The sequence below is a fragment of the Myotis myotis genome, unplaced genomic scaffold, assembly GCF_014108235.1.
Source record: "Myotis myotis isolate mMyoMyo1 unplaced genomic scaffold, mMyoMyo1.p scaffold_m19_p_44, whole genome shotgun sequence".
NCBI lineage: Eukaryota > Metazoa > Chordata > Mammalia > Chiroptera > Vespertilionidae > Myotis > Myotis myotis.
Window position 1 is genome coordinate 1,387,216 of NW_023416351.1, and position 15,264 is coordinate 1,402,479.

The window sequence follows — 15,264 nt, forward strand, 5'->3', positions numbered from 1 at the left end:
CCCTGTGTCCGGGGGCTCTCGGACCCCACAGCAACCCCCGGAGCAGTGGTCACGGAGGAGGTGGGCTTGGCAGGAAAGGGGGAGGCGGGCGGGTCACAGGGGAAAAGCAGGCGGGGACCCCTCCCACCCTCCAGCCAGGATGTCCGCACAGGGCCCCCCAGGGGACAGGAAGTGGGATGCACCCCCTTTGTTTCTGCTTCAGAGCTCACCGTCCGCACCCTCCACTTCACACATGGGGAAACTGAGGCCCAGGGTCCCCCAGCAGCACCGTGAGGGGTGGGGTTCAAATCACAAGACAACACTGGCCCTATTCCCGGGCCCTGCGGCCACCGCTGCTCTGTGGACGATGGTAGGGCACGTCCCCACAGAGTCCTCAGAACTGTCAGGCCCCATCCAGTCCCAGCAGCCCCTGAGCTGTGCCTGCCTCTCCTCTGAGCTGCTGGGGGGCGGGGGAGCATCTGGCACCAGGCCCCCTGCTCTCCCCTTGCCGTTCACGGTGATTTGACCAGGAGGTGCAGTGCGGCACGAAGCATGGTTGGCGGCTGGCACTGGGGTGCAGGACCCCCTAAGATCCCATGGTTGCCAGGCGGACACTGTCTCTGAGAGTCCACACATGGTCCCGCTCTGTGGGGTCACGAAGATTTTCACCCCAAACCTGCTCTGTCCAGTTTCTTCAGTAAGTGGGACAGAGGGCGACGGAAGAAATCTTGAAGCTGGCGGACTGCAGCCCGGCCCCCATCAGAACCAGCCGGGGCTGCTGGTGACAGGGGATGAAGCAGCTACCTTCCGACCAGCTCCTGCCCCTCCCCCTCCCCAGGGAGGCAGTGCTTCCCCGGGGCTGCCCAGGCCCTGCACCTGCAAGGCCAGGAGTGAGTCCGTCCCAGGATCGCCTGCTGCACGGGGGCCGGTCTGGGACAGGAACTGAGGAGCAAGTGCTGGGAGCTCGGAGTCCCCGGCCCAGCTTCCTCCACGCCTGCCTGCAAGGGCCAGCACGCACCTGCCGCCCAAGGCACCGCGCACTTAACAAGCATCAGGACCCAGCGACAGGCCCGGGGGTGGGGGACACGGCGTCCTGCCCGGCTCTCACCCTGCTCCGGAGCCTCCTCTGGGTCCACCTGTCCCGATGCCCCTCGTGTCCCTCCCTGAGTCCCCCCTCACCCCCTTCTGCCCCGGACCAGGGACAAGGCTGTGGGGAGGGAGGGCACTGTCCTGAGACAGCCCAGGGACCGAGGCTGGGTGGCCCAGGACAGCAGTGCCCCCCCGGGACCCGCCCCATCCCGTCCTGGGAGTGTTGCTGGCGGGCAGCTTGCATCATACTCTGCCAGTAACGCGCCTCTGATGATGCTCTGGCACCAGTGGAGCTGAGGCAGCTGCTGCACAAGAGCTGTCCTCTAGACGCCGTTTCCCTTTATAGGAAGGTGTTGCAAACACACAGACACGAAATCCGTCAGTTGCAGCCCCACCGCCAACCACCTGACCGGCTTCCCCGTGAGACCAACCGTTCGTTGTACCCTGGGCCCCTCCAGCCAGCCTCACCCAGCGGCGCCGCCCAGCCCGAACCACCGCTGGCTCCGGCCAGTCAAGGGCACGTCTGTGCAGAGAAGGTCACGGGGCACCTGCTGCCCACTTAGCGGGGTCCCGACCGCCCCAGAGGTGGGCAGAGGGGCTCCCTTCACCCCGCCCAGCATCATGCTGGACACCCCAGTGCCCAGGAAGCCAGGCTCCTAGGAGACACATGGGCGCCACGGGAGTCCTGAGAACTGAATCCGGAGGCTCGGGCGCCACCGGAACTGCCACGAAGCCCCGAGGGCCTGGCCAGGGGCTCCCGTCGCCCTCCCCCCGGGACAGTGAGCTCACCCTCACTCTCGCTCAGCCACACCCAGCTGTGGCCTGCAGCACCTCCGAGAGCCAGGAGACATCCCTGGCAGGTGACCGGGCCTGGCAGCGCCCACACCCCAGGTGGCCCCTGGGGCAACAGTGGGAGCAGGGCGCCTGGGAGCAGAGCCGTGGGTATATACAGGCTCCACTGGGGAGGGGAGAGGGCGAGGCGGGCTGGAGGGGCAGGGCCTACCACTTGGGAGCCCCCCCACCCCTCCACGAACAGGGCAGAGGAAGCCAAGGGCTCCCCTCTCCTCCCTACAGTTAGGAGCCAGGCCACCCTCCACCTCTATTTTCTTAAAAGCTTTTTTTTTTCTTTTTTATTAAAAAAAATCCAATTATAGCACAGATCTCTCAGCAGGGGTCAGTGTAGAATAAGAATAGCCAGAGTTAATGGACATGACACAGGCAAGATTAATGCCTAAAGGGTTTCCAAAGTTGTATGATGCAGATTTCATTAACATTTTAATTGTAATGTATCTTTTTAATCTTCTCTCACCCTAATGGTTTTATATCCAAAAGAAAAAAAAAATAGGAAGAAAAAACTGCTGACAACAACAAAAAGTATCAATATACAGAATTTAACAAAGGCGCTTAGCAGTGCAACGGAAACCAAATTAAATGAGCAAAACTATGTTAACATTCTGATTTTCTAACAGCAGGAAAGTCAGAATGCAGCAAAAGCCATCCCTTCTCCCTTCGGGGCAGGGACGGGCGAGGACGGAGCCAGGGCGGCGGAGGGAGAGGCCCAGGACCCGCCTTCCTGTTCTCGATGGTGCAGGGGGCTCCCTGTAAGGCCCCAGCAGCCCCCTGCTCCCCACTATCTGGACGCCAGAAAATGCCAACCTTCAGAACAGACCGGCCATCAGGGCGGGAGCCCCGGTACCACAGGATGGGGAGGGGTGCCACCATGATGAGGGGCCTTTGGTGGGCAAGCGCTGGGCTGAAGACAAGCGGGCACCCGCCCCCAAGGCCCACGAGGGGGCCCAGAAGGCCCTGGACGGCACTACTACCTCCAATTTTCAAAGGCGTTTTCTCCAGAAATACAACCAACCCTGACCACTCAGGGCCCCGGGTTTTTATTTATTTATTTTAAATATATTTTCATTGATTTCAAAGGGGAAGGGAGAGGAGAGATAGAAACATCAGTGATGAGAGAGAATCATGGATCAGCTCCCTCCTGCACGCCCCCTACTGGGGCTCATATGCCCTTGACCGGAATCGAACTCGAGACCCTTCAGTCCACAGGCTGGTGCTCTATCCACTGAGCCACAAGAGCCAGGGCCAGATTTTTATTTTCAATCAACAGACGCTCCTAGAGCGCCAAGCTTGTGCTGACCCTCCGCCCCCAATCCAGCTCTCCCCGGACCACACCCCCAGGTCCAGGCCACCCTCAGGAACCCGTGGCTGGGCCTGGGACACAGCCCGAACTGTGGCTCACCCCAGTGACTATATATGGGCACTTTCAGCCCTGCGGTCCCCGCCCCCGGCACTGCCTGCTTCCCAGGCTCCGGGCAGGCACTGGGTGGGGCCCAGGAGCTCCCGGCCCATCCATGGCCATGTGCCCTCCTGGATGCCAGGGCCCCGGCTGCGGGGGAGGGGCAGGATTCCTTCGGACAGGCCAGAGCCAGCCTCCGCTCCCCCTGAGGCCGGGAAGCGTCTCAGAGAAAAGAACGTTTCCATCCTCCCTGGAGACTGGGAAGCAGCCTCCCCTTAAAGGACCATGACCCTCACTGGCTCCAGCCCATTTCCCAGGAGGGGCCCTGGGGCGCTCCCCCAGGCCAAGCCCGTGCTGCACCGAGGCCCCAGGCCAGGCCTGCTCACCTCAGCCTCCCAGCACCTAATAAGGAAGCTGCCAAGTAGCATCGGAGGCACAGGGAAGGCTCAGAGAGGGTGAGTTACCCACCCAAGTTCACACAGCCTTGGGGCGCACGTGACCTGGGAGAGACTGAAGAGCTCGTGCCCCTGTCTGCTGGCCTGGACACAGGCCCGGCCAGCAGTGGGGGCGGGCGGGGCCCCGAGAGCCCAGATGCCCTCCCAGTCCTTCTGCTCCCAGGGCTCCCAGCCCGGGCAGCCATGGGGCACGGGTGTCCCTCCCTCCCCCCAGGATGCCAGCCACAGGCACCAGGAGCCATGCTCTAAGTTCCTGTCCCTGACCCTTCTAGACCCTCTGTGCCTGCCCCGACCGCCTGGGGAGACCCTCACGAGGGCACCTGCTTCCCAGGCCTGATCTCCAAAGACAAAGGCCAGACCCGCAGAGAGGAAGCCAGCACCTCCCTGTCAGCAGCTGCAGGTGCAGAGGGAGCCGCCCCCAGCATATCTCACGCGTGATCTCATCCAGGCCCGGCCTGGTGAGAGCAGGAATTCGCTAACAGAGAAACCCAGGCCAGGCCCCAGGGCCCGCCCGGCCCAGAGGTGAGCAGTGCCTCAGGCCGTGAGTGAGGAGTGAGCTTGTTTTCCCAGCCGGCACCCTGGGTCCAAGGCGGGGAGGGCGGGAAGGGCATGACCTCTCCGCACACAGAGAGGAAACCGGGAGGGGTGGGGCCTCACGGGGTGGAGGGGGCAGACTGCTCCCCTCGGGGAGGAAGAGAGGGCGCCCAGGGAGGGCCCAGTTCACGGACCCTGGAGGCAAGTGGCCGGCTGGGCTGGTGAGAGGCCCAAGGGAGCTGGTCCCAAACAGGCCCTGCCCGCCCCTCACCAGCCGGTCAGACCCCAGGCCCAGCAGGCGTTCCAAGCCCCTACAGCCAGGCTGGGCAGCCTCTGCTCACCAGGAGCAGCTGGGGACACTGCCCCTGCCCCGGGAAGGCCCAGTGCACCACACCACAGGGCTTGCTCCCCATCAAAGACCGGGCCTGGAAGCCAGCCCCAGGTTCCTGGGCCCGCAGGCCGCCCTTCCTTCGTGTGTCACACGTGGGGGCGGCGGGGGGTGGGGGGGGCGAGCAAAGGGCCTGGTTCTCCTGAGGCAGGTGCTGGAGTCTGGAGCGAGGGGCCTGATCAGCTCTCGCTGGATCTGACGGGTGGGGCAGACACTCACCAGCCGCTCTCCCCAGCCCCACCCCCACCAAGGCGGCTCCTCTCACCCCCACAGCCCAAGGGGACAACAGGAGCCAGGAGAGACAAGGCCAACCAGAGCACAGGTGAGAGCACAAGTGAGAGCACAGGTGAGCAGGAGGGGCAGATGGGAGGCATGGAGGGAGCCAGGCCCCGGGTGTCTGAGGTCTGTGTCCCGTGCATTTGGGGAGCACAGGTCTCAGAGGGTGAGGTGCAAGGGGAGCGTGGGAACACCCCCGAAAGGGTCAATGCCCCAGTGCTTACCTTCTGTCCCGTGAGGGGCCCTGGGCCCATGACAGGCCTGGCAAGCAGGACCCCAGAGGTAAAGGTCCGGGGGACCCGGCTGTGAGAGCCACTGCCATCGCCCCTCTTACTGGAACAGCACGCTCACGTTTTGGTGAAAGACAGGAGAGGTTTGAAGGGTTCTGCACAGTCACCATGAGCTCACCTCCCCGAGTGGCCCCTCGGGCACACGTTGGTGGCCAAGAACCCAGGGGCAGCAGCCTGGTGTTCCAGCATCAGTCACCGCCCAGCACTGGCCCCGCTGAACACATCCTGCAGAGACCGAGTGGCTCGAGCAGGGGCTGGACGGAGCGTCACCAGCTGGTATCAGACAATGCGTCCAGCGCCGTGCGGCCTGGGTGTGACCACTGACAACAGATCTCCGGCCACTGAGCAGGGACAAGTGATACCCCCGTTCTACGTCTGCACTCCTTCCAGCGGCTCCCGGGGACAGGGGGGCGAACCCCTAGGTCTCATCTTCTGTTTCCCTGGCTCGGACTCCAGCTAAGGTGCCCCCAACAGTGGAATGGCCCCGGGGAAATACCCACAGGCCTGGGGGCACCATGGAGCGGTTGGGGGGGTGGGGGGGTTGGCGGGGGGTGGGGGGGGAGGAGAAGGGAGGGTGTGCTGGAAGCTGGGAGGAGCGCAGCCGCCTGACCCTTCTCCTCCTCTTTGCTGCCAAGCCTCCTTTCCTCATCCGTAAAATGGGGCCAACAATGGAGGCAGCCTCTCCGGGCGGGGGAGGGGAGACCTGGAGAGAAACCTCCGCAGACCAGCCAGCCAGCCACAGGGAGAGGAGGGGGAGGCGCAGGGAGGCCCGGTTACTGGATGGTGCGCTCTGAGCTGGGGTGGGGGTGGCAGAAAGCAGCTATCCCCCACCTCCCGGTTCACCCCCCCCACCCCCCACCCCCACGGACTCAGGGGCCACAAGCAGCCAAAGGAGGCCCGGTTGGGTCCCAACAGTCCCGGGAAATACCACTGGGAAGAGGGCGCCACATGCCCACGGGGGCAACATCTCAGGCCTGGAGGCCCGAGGGGGACGGGGAGGGGGAGGGGGCGGCGAGGGACCCAGCTCCAGGGGGCCGGCCTGCAGCAATCCCCGGGGAGAGCGGGCACTCACCAGCCCAAGACAGCGCTTCGGAGAGCCCTGGCGGAACCGGAGGTGACCTCTGACCTCGTGACCCGCTCACCCCACTGACCCGCGGCGCAGGTCCCCTGCCCCGGCCAAGAGGCCAAGAGTCGTGCGCAACCGGCGCAGGGCTCACACCTGGGCTTCCTGGGAGGGGCCCGCGCCCTGGACCTCCTCACGCAGGACACGACCGCGATGGCAGGGGGGACCCCTCTTGGCAGTGCAGCCGCCCCAGGCTCCTCCAGTGCGGGGGGGGGTACCCCATCCTCCCTCCCCGATTGGGGTTCGCGCGAAGACGGAACAGGGGCAGTGATGCCCACGAAGGGGTCCCACCGGGACCGGAAGGAGTGGCGCAAGGCCCGACGGATGGGGACCCGCCTGGACCCCAGCCAGGGTGCGAGGGTGCGTCCCCAGCCCCGGCCCCGGGCCCAACGCACCCGGCTTCCCCGCCCCGCGGATGCGCTCGGTCGGCCCAGTTGCGGGGGAGGAGAAGGGGGGGGCAAGTGTCCCGAGAGGCCGGCGGGAGGGAGACGCCCGGGGAGGGGGTGCGGCTCGGTCGGGGCGCCCCCTAGACCCCGGCCCCGCGCACCCCGGCTGGGCGGGCACCGCGCGAACTTGGGCTGCTGGCCGGCGGCGGACACTGCGGCAGCGCGGGCGGCGCGGAGTTCGGGGAAGTGCGGGGACCCCGCGCCCAGGGGGTGCCTGCGGGCGCCGAGGGGGCGCCTGCGGGCCGAGGGGCGTACCTGCGGGCCCGGCCCGGGGCGGCCTGCGGCGGGGCGGCCGCGGCGGCAGGAAGTCTCGCGTCCGCGCTGCGCTCACATGGACTTTCTCCGCCTCGCCCGGCACCGGCCGCACCGCGGGGCGGGGCGCGGGGAGGCGCGGGCGGTTAAAGGGACAGCGCCCGGCCGCGCGCGCTCGCCACCAGGTGGGCCTGGGAGGGGGAGTCCGGACGGGTGTCCCGGGGAGCGGGGACCCCGGGTAGGGAGCCAGGAGGGGGTGGCCGGGGCGTGGGGTCAGGGGCTCCGTGGCAGCCCCCCGCCCCGAGCGCCGCCTTCCGGAGCTCCAGGGGTCGGACCCTGCACCGCGCACTGGGCCGGGCAGCCGGGCAGGTGAGGGCCGCTGCGCGGACCTGCACGGACCCGGGAGGCCCGGCCCCCTCCACTCCCGCCGGTGCGCCCCTCCCCGCGGCGGCCGCGCTGGCACGGAGCAGCCTGCAGGATGCGCGCCCAGTGGGGCTCCGGCCGAAGGGGTGCGCGCCTCGCCGAGGCTGACACTCGGCGGCCGGGAAAGCTGCGATGCGGGAGCCCTTGGGCACAGGCCTGGCACTGCGGGCGGCGGGACGGTCTGTTTTCAGGCGGGTGTGAGCACCCGCTCACTGGTGAACGAGGTGCGGTTCTAAAACAAGTGCAGAAATAAAGCCGCCCACACACCCGGAGGGACCCACAGAGGCCGCCCCCAAGTTGCCTCCACCTGCCTTGCAGCCTGGGGTCAGGACGGCTGCAATGGTTCCCCCAGGGCTGAGTTGGCCTGGCTCCCTCCCCCCCACCCGGGGCCTTGCAGGAAAATGGGGGTGGCACCAGGACAGTGGTCCCCAGCACGGGGTAAGTGAAGAGCAAGGCGCCCCCTACCCTCCCAGATGACATTCGGGCCGTGGGGTCAGACGCTAAAGCCCTGCAGGACAGTTAGCCAAGGTCATTCCTAGGACACGTGTCAGAGCCTTGGTCCAAATATCCCTGGTCCCCAGGCTCATGCTAGGTACTTGACCGTGGTCGCAGACTGACCCCCAGTCCCAGCTTGAACCCTCAAGGACTCTGGGCACCCCCCCCCCAGAACTCCACTTACTCCTAGACAGGGTCCCAGGTCCCACTGCCATCCGAGCCCTCAGGGTAGTCTGTGTTCCTGAGACACTGTCAGGTGGTGTGGCTTGTGCTCCTGGCCCAGGAGGTGCAGGTGAGAGAAGCAGGTCATCTGCCCACCCCAGGGGCCAGCAGAGCTCGGGGGCCAGGCGGGAGGGGACCGTGCCTGGGCCCCACAGCTCCGCCGCCCAGGACTCCCGAGGCTCCTCAGTGCTGTTCACGATGTCAGCCATGCCGACTCCCCGGGGTCCTGGGAAGTTGGCTTCCACATATGGCAGGTGTGCGCAGAGACAGGTGCTACCTGCGTCCAGCCATCAGCAGCCATCCACGCCCTCAGGTCCTCCCTTAGCCAGGGGGGCCGCTGAGGAGGGGACCCGCCGGGACCTGGAGGGGTGGCTGCCTCCCTAGCAGCAGGTGGGGGCAGGGCGAGGGGTAGCTGGGGAGCCTGCCCACCTGGGGAGCAGCCCCAAGTGCTTGTACGCTCAGGCTGTCATCGCTTAGTTTCTAAATGTCCATGAAATGCTTCCTTAGTGAAGGACAAGTGGAAATATTAAAGTATTTAGAGGCAGCAGATACCCAGAAACCTCCAGACCGTGGGGCTGGGCGCAGTGTCTGTGGGGCTGGGCACACCTGCCCTGCACCTGCATCTGCACGTCTTCAAGCCGCTGCTGCGTGTTGTGTGTGTGTGTGTGTGTGTGTGTGTGTGTGTGTGTGTGTCCACCAGAGTTTTCATAATGATCTCCTTTTCTTCCTGTTTTACTGAAAGGCAGCTGGAAGGGCTCACTCACACAGGGTCCCCGGCATGCCTTACTGGGTGGAGAGAGCCTGAACCCCCAAGGGATGGGGCTGAGAAGCTCCTGCCCTTCATTTGATCTGTGAGTATTCAGGTACTGGGGGGAGGGGGGACCCCTCAGCCTGACCTGCGCCCTCTCACAGTCTGGGACCCCTCAGGGGATGTCCACCTGCCAGCTTAAGCCAGCAGTCAGACATCCCTCTCGCAGTCCTAGCTCTCGCAGTCTGGGACCCCTTGTTCCCCGCCTGCCTGTGGCGGAGGTGGGAAAGGCTCCCCCCACCGCCCCACTGCGCTCGCCAGCCAGCACAGCTGTGAACCCGGCTTCTGGCTGATCGGTGCTCCCCCTGTGGGAGCACACTGACCACCAGGGGGCAGCTCCTGCATTGAGCATCTGCCCCCCGGTGGTCAGTGCGCATCATAGCGACCGGTCATTCCGCCAGTTGTTGCACCTTTTGGTCAATTTGCATATTAGGGCTTTATTATACAGGATTGTGACCAGTCAGCCTGCTGCTGGCTGATATACAGGCGTGGCCCTGCGGGGTCTGATGAGCTCTGAGCCCTTCTGAGGTGCCCACAAGGGTCAGGGAGGTCAGCCTGGCATCTGGGCCTGAGCTTCCTGCCCTGAGGCTTGACCCCCCCCCCTTTTATTCAGAGAGTGTCTGGCTGGGGGGAGGGACATCACAAGAAATAAATCTGCACATGGATGAGCCACCAAGGGGAGGGGGTGTCAGGGTTGGGTGCTGGGTGCACTGGAGCCATGCTTTGGCCTGGTCGCCTGTCTGTCCTCTGCTGGATGGCCGAAGCCTTTGGTACCCGAGGGGTGAGAGGCTGTGTGAACCAAGACCCACTGGGCCACACCAGTCCCTGCTCACTCCACTCTCGCTCCTGGGCTCCAGGCAGTTCAGAGGCCCCCCCCCCCCGCCCCCCAACGTCTGCGGCCACCAGGACTCTGCGTGGACCTCAGGTGTGCACGGCTCTCGCACTAAAAGCAAGTGGGTGGGTCCACGTGCCGCAGCCCTGTGCTAGGAAGAGCTCACTTCCTCCATCCGAGGCTCATCTCAGAGAAGGACGAGGGTGTCAAAACTCCCTCCGCCAGCTGCTGCCGCGGCCTGTCCGCTTGGGTGGTTGGCTGCCGCCTGGAGCGGAACAGGACCCCATAGAACCCCTCACCCCACAGGACAGGGCCCCACGGAGCCCCTGACCCCCAGGGAATAGGGCCCCACAGAGCCTCTCACCCCACAGGACAGGGCCCTATGGAGCCCCTCACTGCGCCTCAGAACTGCCCTCCCACCTCCACGCAGAGGACGGCAGCTGGTCCTGGAAGCCCCATTCCTCCAGCTGCTGGGCCAGGCACCTGGGGCTTCTTGTCACCTTTCTGACCCCAGATGCAATCTTTCCCCAGGCTGACGGCTCCGCCTTAAAGCTGGGGCAGGAACCCAACAGCTACCCCCTCTCCTGGCCCACTCCCCTGCTCAGGTCACTGCTGCAGGCCCACAGCTGACCCCCTCCTCCGCCCAGTCTTTGTGCACAGGCAACGGGAGACGCTTGTGACCATGGCAGAGCACACCCTCCCCTGCTTGGGCCCCTCGGTGGCCCCTACACTCAGCCCAGCTTGGTCCCTCGGCAGCTCTGGCCCCAGGGGACAGGCTCCCCCAGGGTTCAGGCCCTATCCCTGGCCCCGGGTGGTACCTGGCACAGCTGCATCACAAGGGCCCAGACTGCTGCCCACCTGTCTGAGCTCTGGTGCCTCTTCCCTGTCCGCAGTGTCCAGGGCGCCCGGTCAGCAGGCAGGGCCAGTCCTTTGGCTGGGACTGCTGGCCTGGGAACAGACTCAGCACCGTGGACGGCACTGCCCCTTGTCCCGTTGACCGGTCGGAGCCCACAGCACACCCTGCACCATGGCCCCCTGTCTAGGGTGGGAGTGGATGTTTAATGGGGCAGAGTCAAGGGCACGGGATGGAGGGCCCTGCTGTCCACAGCGGTCACCATGGCCCCAAATCCGACAGTGTATCTTGTCTTAATCTCTCCCGTTCTGGCCACACAGCTGACCTACCCTCCTCCTCCCAAGACCTTTGTGCGGCTTCTGGAGCCTCCCCCTCCTTTGCCCTCCCCTAGGCCCTACCTGAGACCTGAGTGCCCCACTGACCACCAGCTGTGGCCAGGTACTCGGGTGGACGGGACAAACACTGGCAGCTCAGACCCTGGCTCCAGGGAACCTAGTGCCCAGGTAGAGTCTCCAGTCGGGTGTCTGCAGGGGCGGCAGCAGGGCAATCCCAGGACCCTTGCATTCAGATTGGATCTGGTCCTGTGAGGCAGACTGGGGGTGGGGGGTGCCCTTGGGGTCTGCAGTGATGTGGCTGTTAGCAGAGCCCCCTCTCTGGGCAGAGCCAGGCTCCCCCCATGTTGTATTTGCTGCTGGTGTCCTTAGGGTCAGCCCACACCATCCACTTACCCAGGGGGTGTCCTCAGGCTGAATGCTGGCCCCTGACCTCTCTGGACCTCATTCCCAAGACCCTGCCGGCCACCCGAACATCTTACCAAGGATCTGGTGCCTCTATGACATGGGGAGGAGTGGGGGGACATCCCCAGGATGAGGCTTCGGCTCCACAGGCTGGAGCTCAGGCCTAGGAAGCCAGCTCCGCTGAGCCCCTGCCTGGGGCCACCGCCCGCCCTGCCAGCGGCACTGCTCACCACACCTGGCCGGACTGCCAGGAGCCCAGGATGCGGCTCATCTCAGGGAGCACAGCCAATGAGTGCTCATCACCATGCACCAGGGCACCCACGGGAGAGGAGCGGTGATTGCCGGCTGGAAGGAGCCCACAGGGGAGCCTGGGGCGCTGAGGGCACAGGGCCCCCTGTGCCGATGGGGGAGCCTGCCCTGCCCCTGCCCCCCCTCCCCCCAAACACACACACACACACACTGCCAGCCCAGTGCTCCCGAGGGTGTGAGCAGCTGCAGACACCGGAGCAGGGCCTCTGTGACCACCCACAGAGCTGCCCCCCTCAGTCCCCAGAGGAGGGCTCCCTGGGCCTTACTCACAGCTGAAGGGTGAACAGGCAGCTGGGTTTATACCATTCACCATGCAGCCCCTCACTTCCAAAACTGGGAGAGCTCGCCTGGTTCTTCATTCACTGTAGAGACCAGGGCGGGAACACGTCCAGTTCAACTCCTACTCAGGCCCTCGACCTGGCCTGTAACAGGCACAAATGGGCTCCTGAGAGCAAGGTCCCTCCACGCCCAAGAGGCTGCAGCTGCGCCACCCAGACAGGGGCAGCTTGTCCTGCACTGGGCCCAGTGGGGGGGCACTGCCCGCACCTCCACCAGGGTGCAAGGGAGCCTGCACCAGGGAGGCCCCCACCGCCCTGGCTCACCCCAGCGGCCACACTGAGAGCAGGCCCTTATCCTGCCGCTGCAAGTTATTCAAGGCGGCCTTGAAGGTGGAGATTTGCACACCTGGGCCCGACTCCTCCCAAAAAGCCTCCTCCGGGGGCGGCCTCTGCTTTCACAACCACCTTGTGCAGCCCAAGCTGACCACTAGGCACGGCCAGCTCTAGACATCCTGACCCAGGCTCCGCCTCCCAGGCCCTGTGTCCTGAGCAAGGCAAGCAGGACCTGGGAAGGGGTAGGGTGGATGGGAGGGGCACCTGTCTGCACAGGTGTTTCATGTTCCCTACTCCTGGGCCTCAGCCAGGCCTGGGGTTGGTGACCCGGTCTGAGTGAGCGGGGCGTGCTCTGGGCAGCTGAGGGCGGCCGGGGACCAGGGGGCATCTGTGAGCTCTTCCAGGCAGGTCTGGACTCACATGGAAGGAAACTGGGTGAGTATTTTGGTTCCTGAGCGAGAATCAGGGCAGCACGCGTGCCTCTTCGGTTTAAATCGGATCCTCCTAGCTTCTCCCTTTTTTGTCCTAAATTTCCCTCCAACATTTGGAGCAGCTGTTTGAGCAGCTGCTGCCTCCTGCTCTGGAGAGGCTGAGGGTCGGGTGGCTGCCGTGGTCACCTCCTCCTAGGCATGCAGGGTGGGCACGCAGCCTGGACACGGGTGAGAGCTGGGCACACACTCCTGGGGCTGGGGCTGGGCGGGGTTTGAGTGGCCTCAGCGGCAGCAGCTGGAAACACCCAGATGAGGCAGGTGGAAGGACTTGCGGAGCCAGGCCCTTCAGTGGGAGACGTCCTGCCTGGGAGGCCCAGCTCCGAGCATGGAGTGACCCTGGACGTGACCATCCATACAGTGAGGAGGGTCCTACCGACAGGCCCGGGACACAAGGGACATGCTACTGTCTGCTGGTGTGTCCCCCCAAATTCGTGCTGAATCCTAACCCCCAGTTGGTTAGGCTGGGCTCCTGGCAGTGAGGTTGTGGGAGGTGGGCCTTTGGGAGGTGATTGGGGTGTGAGGGTGGAGCCTGTGACTGGGATCAGCACCTGAGAAGGAGGTTCCAGGGAGCCCCTGGCCCCTTGTCCCGAGGCTGGTGGTCTGTAGACCAGGAAGCCGCGCTGACACCAGCTCAGCTTGGGCCTGGGCCTGGGCCTGCAGCCTCCAGACTGAGAAGTAAATGTCTGTTGCTCCTGGGCCCCCATCACAGCAGCCTGACGGACGAAGACCAGGCGACCCCCCATCTGTTCATTCAACTGTGTGTGGGCGCAGTGCTCAGGGGAAGGGCAGTGTCCCCCTCCAGGCTGACCCCTAGAGACCTGAGGTCAAAATAGGAGAATGGGTTTGGGCCCCGAGGGCCTTTCTGCCCAGATGGGGGGCACGCACCTGGGGCCTGGCTGCTCTCCCCCCGGGGATGCTGGCCTCGGGCTGCACTCCCCAGAGCCCTGTCCACTCCAGGCTGCGAGGCCCTGGCTTCCTGTCCCTTATCTCACAGGAAGGGGTGGGCGTGGAGGGAAGCAGACACCCTTGCAGCAGGCGCTGAACAAGGCCCTTCTTCATGCAAATCAGCTCAGGCACTGGCCATCTGACCCAAATGCGGGCGCCGCTGCCTCTCAGCACCAGGGGAATATGACCATGGGGCGCGGCCCCCACCCCTTCCTTCTCTCCAACAGCACCTAGAGGGAGCACTAAGCATGGGGGTGGGGGGCTGGGGGCAGGACCCACCACCCTGCTCTGCCCAACTCAGGTGCACAGCCCAGGACTGGAACCTGAGGACAGCGGAAAGCACACATAGGCATATGAGCACAGGCACATACATGCGTGCACAGAGACATACCCAGGCATGTACACACATGCACACACAGGTATGTACACGTGGGCAGGCACACATGGGCGCACACATGTGTGCCACCCCAGCTGCACGGCGGGAGGAATGTGAGGACCCAGGGGCTGCTCTGGCTGCATCGCTCAGGTGTGGCCTCACAGAGGAAGAGCATGTTCCTTGTCTGCACGGAGGCAGCGGGGAGCACAGAGGGTTATTCCAGGACAATGTGAAAACATACAAATAATTCATGTCACCATCATGTCTGTCACAGGTTGCTGTGCATAATTAATTCGCACTTCACACTGCTTTCCGTGGCCGGAGGTGGCAGGAGGCAGAGCCCCCTGACAGCAGGCAGGAGCCCGGGCCTGGAGGAGCCCCCCACCCATCGTGGGACATGGGGGAGCAGGGTGCCACTGGGTCCTGGAGCCAGGCCGCCTCCTAAGGCCACTTGGCTGCCCACTGCTGCTGTCCCTGGACATCACGGCTGGGCTGACGATGGCTTTCTGTGTAAACATTCACAAGGCCTCTCAGCCAGGGCTGGTTGTTCATATTCTAAGAAAGCAGAGTGGGGCACGTGCTCAGAGTGGGTGCGGCCAGCGTGCAGCTGATGGGAATGTGGCCGTGGACATTTCAGACCCACCCTTCAGCATCAGGGCTTCTGTCTGAGAGTCTCCAGGCAGACCACGGGGCGGTGGGGCAGGACCAACTGTCCATGGGGTGCCTGTGGCTTCTCCTAGTCTCCCCCCAGTCCCCCACCTTCCTGGGCTCCAGGCCTGCACTGCTCTCCACCCTTCTCCAGGTGTCTGTCCCACACCCACAGCCCTGTCTGCAGTGGGGACACTGACCCCTTTCTGCACCGTGTCCACGGTGGGTTCCCATCGCAGTTAGGAGCAAACCCAGCCCATGCTGGGCTCTTGGGGTTCAGGCACATCCTCTGTCCCCCTCTGGCCAGGGCTGCTCACATCAGCTGGCTAGTCTCCGCCCTATCCCTGCTGGGTGGCAAGTGACAAGGGCTGGATGGGTCACCCGAGCATCTGGGGTACTGCATGGGCCCCCACGGTGTATCGCTATCTCTCGGC

At 64.8% G+C, this 15,264-nt stretch overlaps 1 protein-coding gene across 1 annotated transcript in view; it reads right to left on the reverse strand.

Annotated features, from left to right (window-relative positions):
• NACC2 (NACC family member 2) overlaps positions 1-7,191 on the reverse strand; it is a 39,856-nt gene extending 32,665 nt beyond the window's left edge. The window contains exon 1 of the mRNA XM_036306952.1: positions 7,084-7,191. The gene's annotated coding sequence lies outside the window, so the exon portion shown is untranslated. The remainder of the gene's footprint in view (positions 1-7,083) is intronic.
• Positions 7,192-15,264: the final 8,073 nt, after the last annotated feature.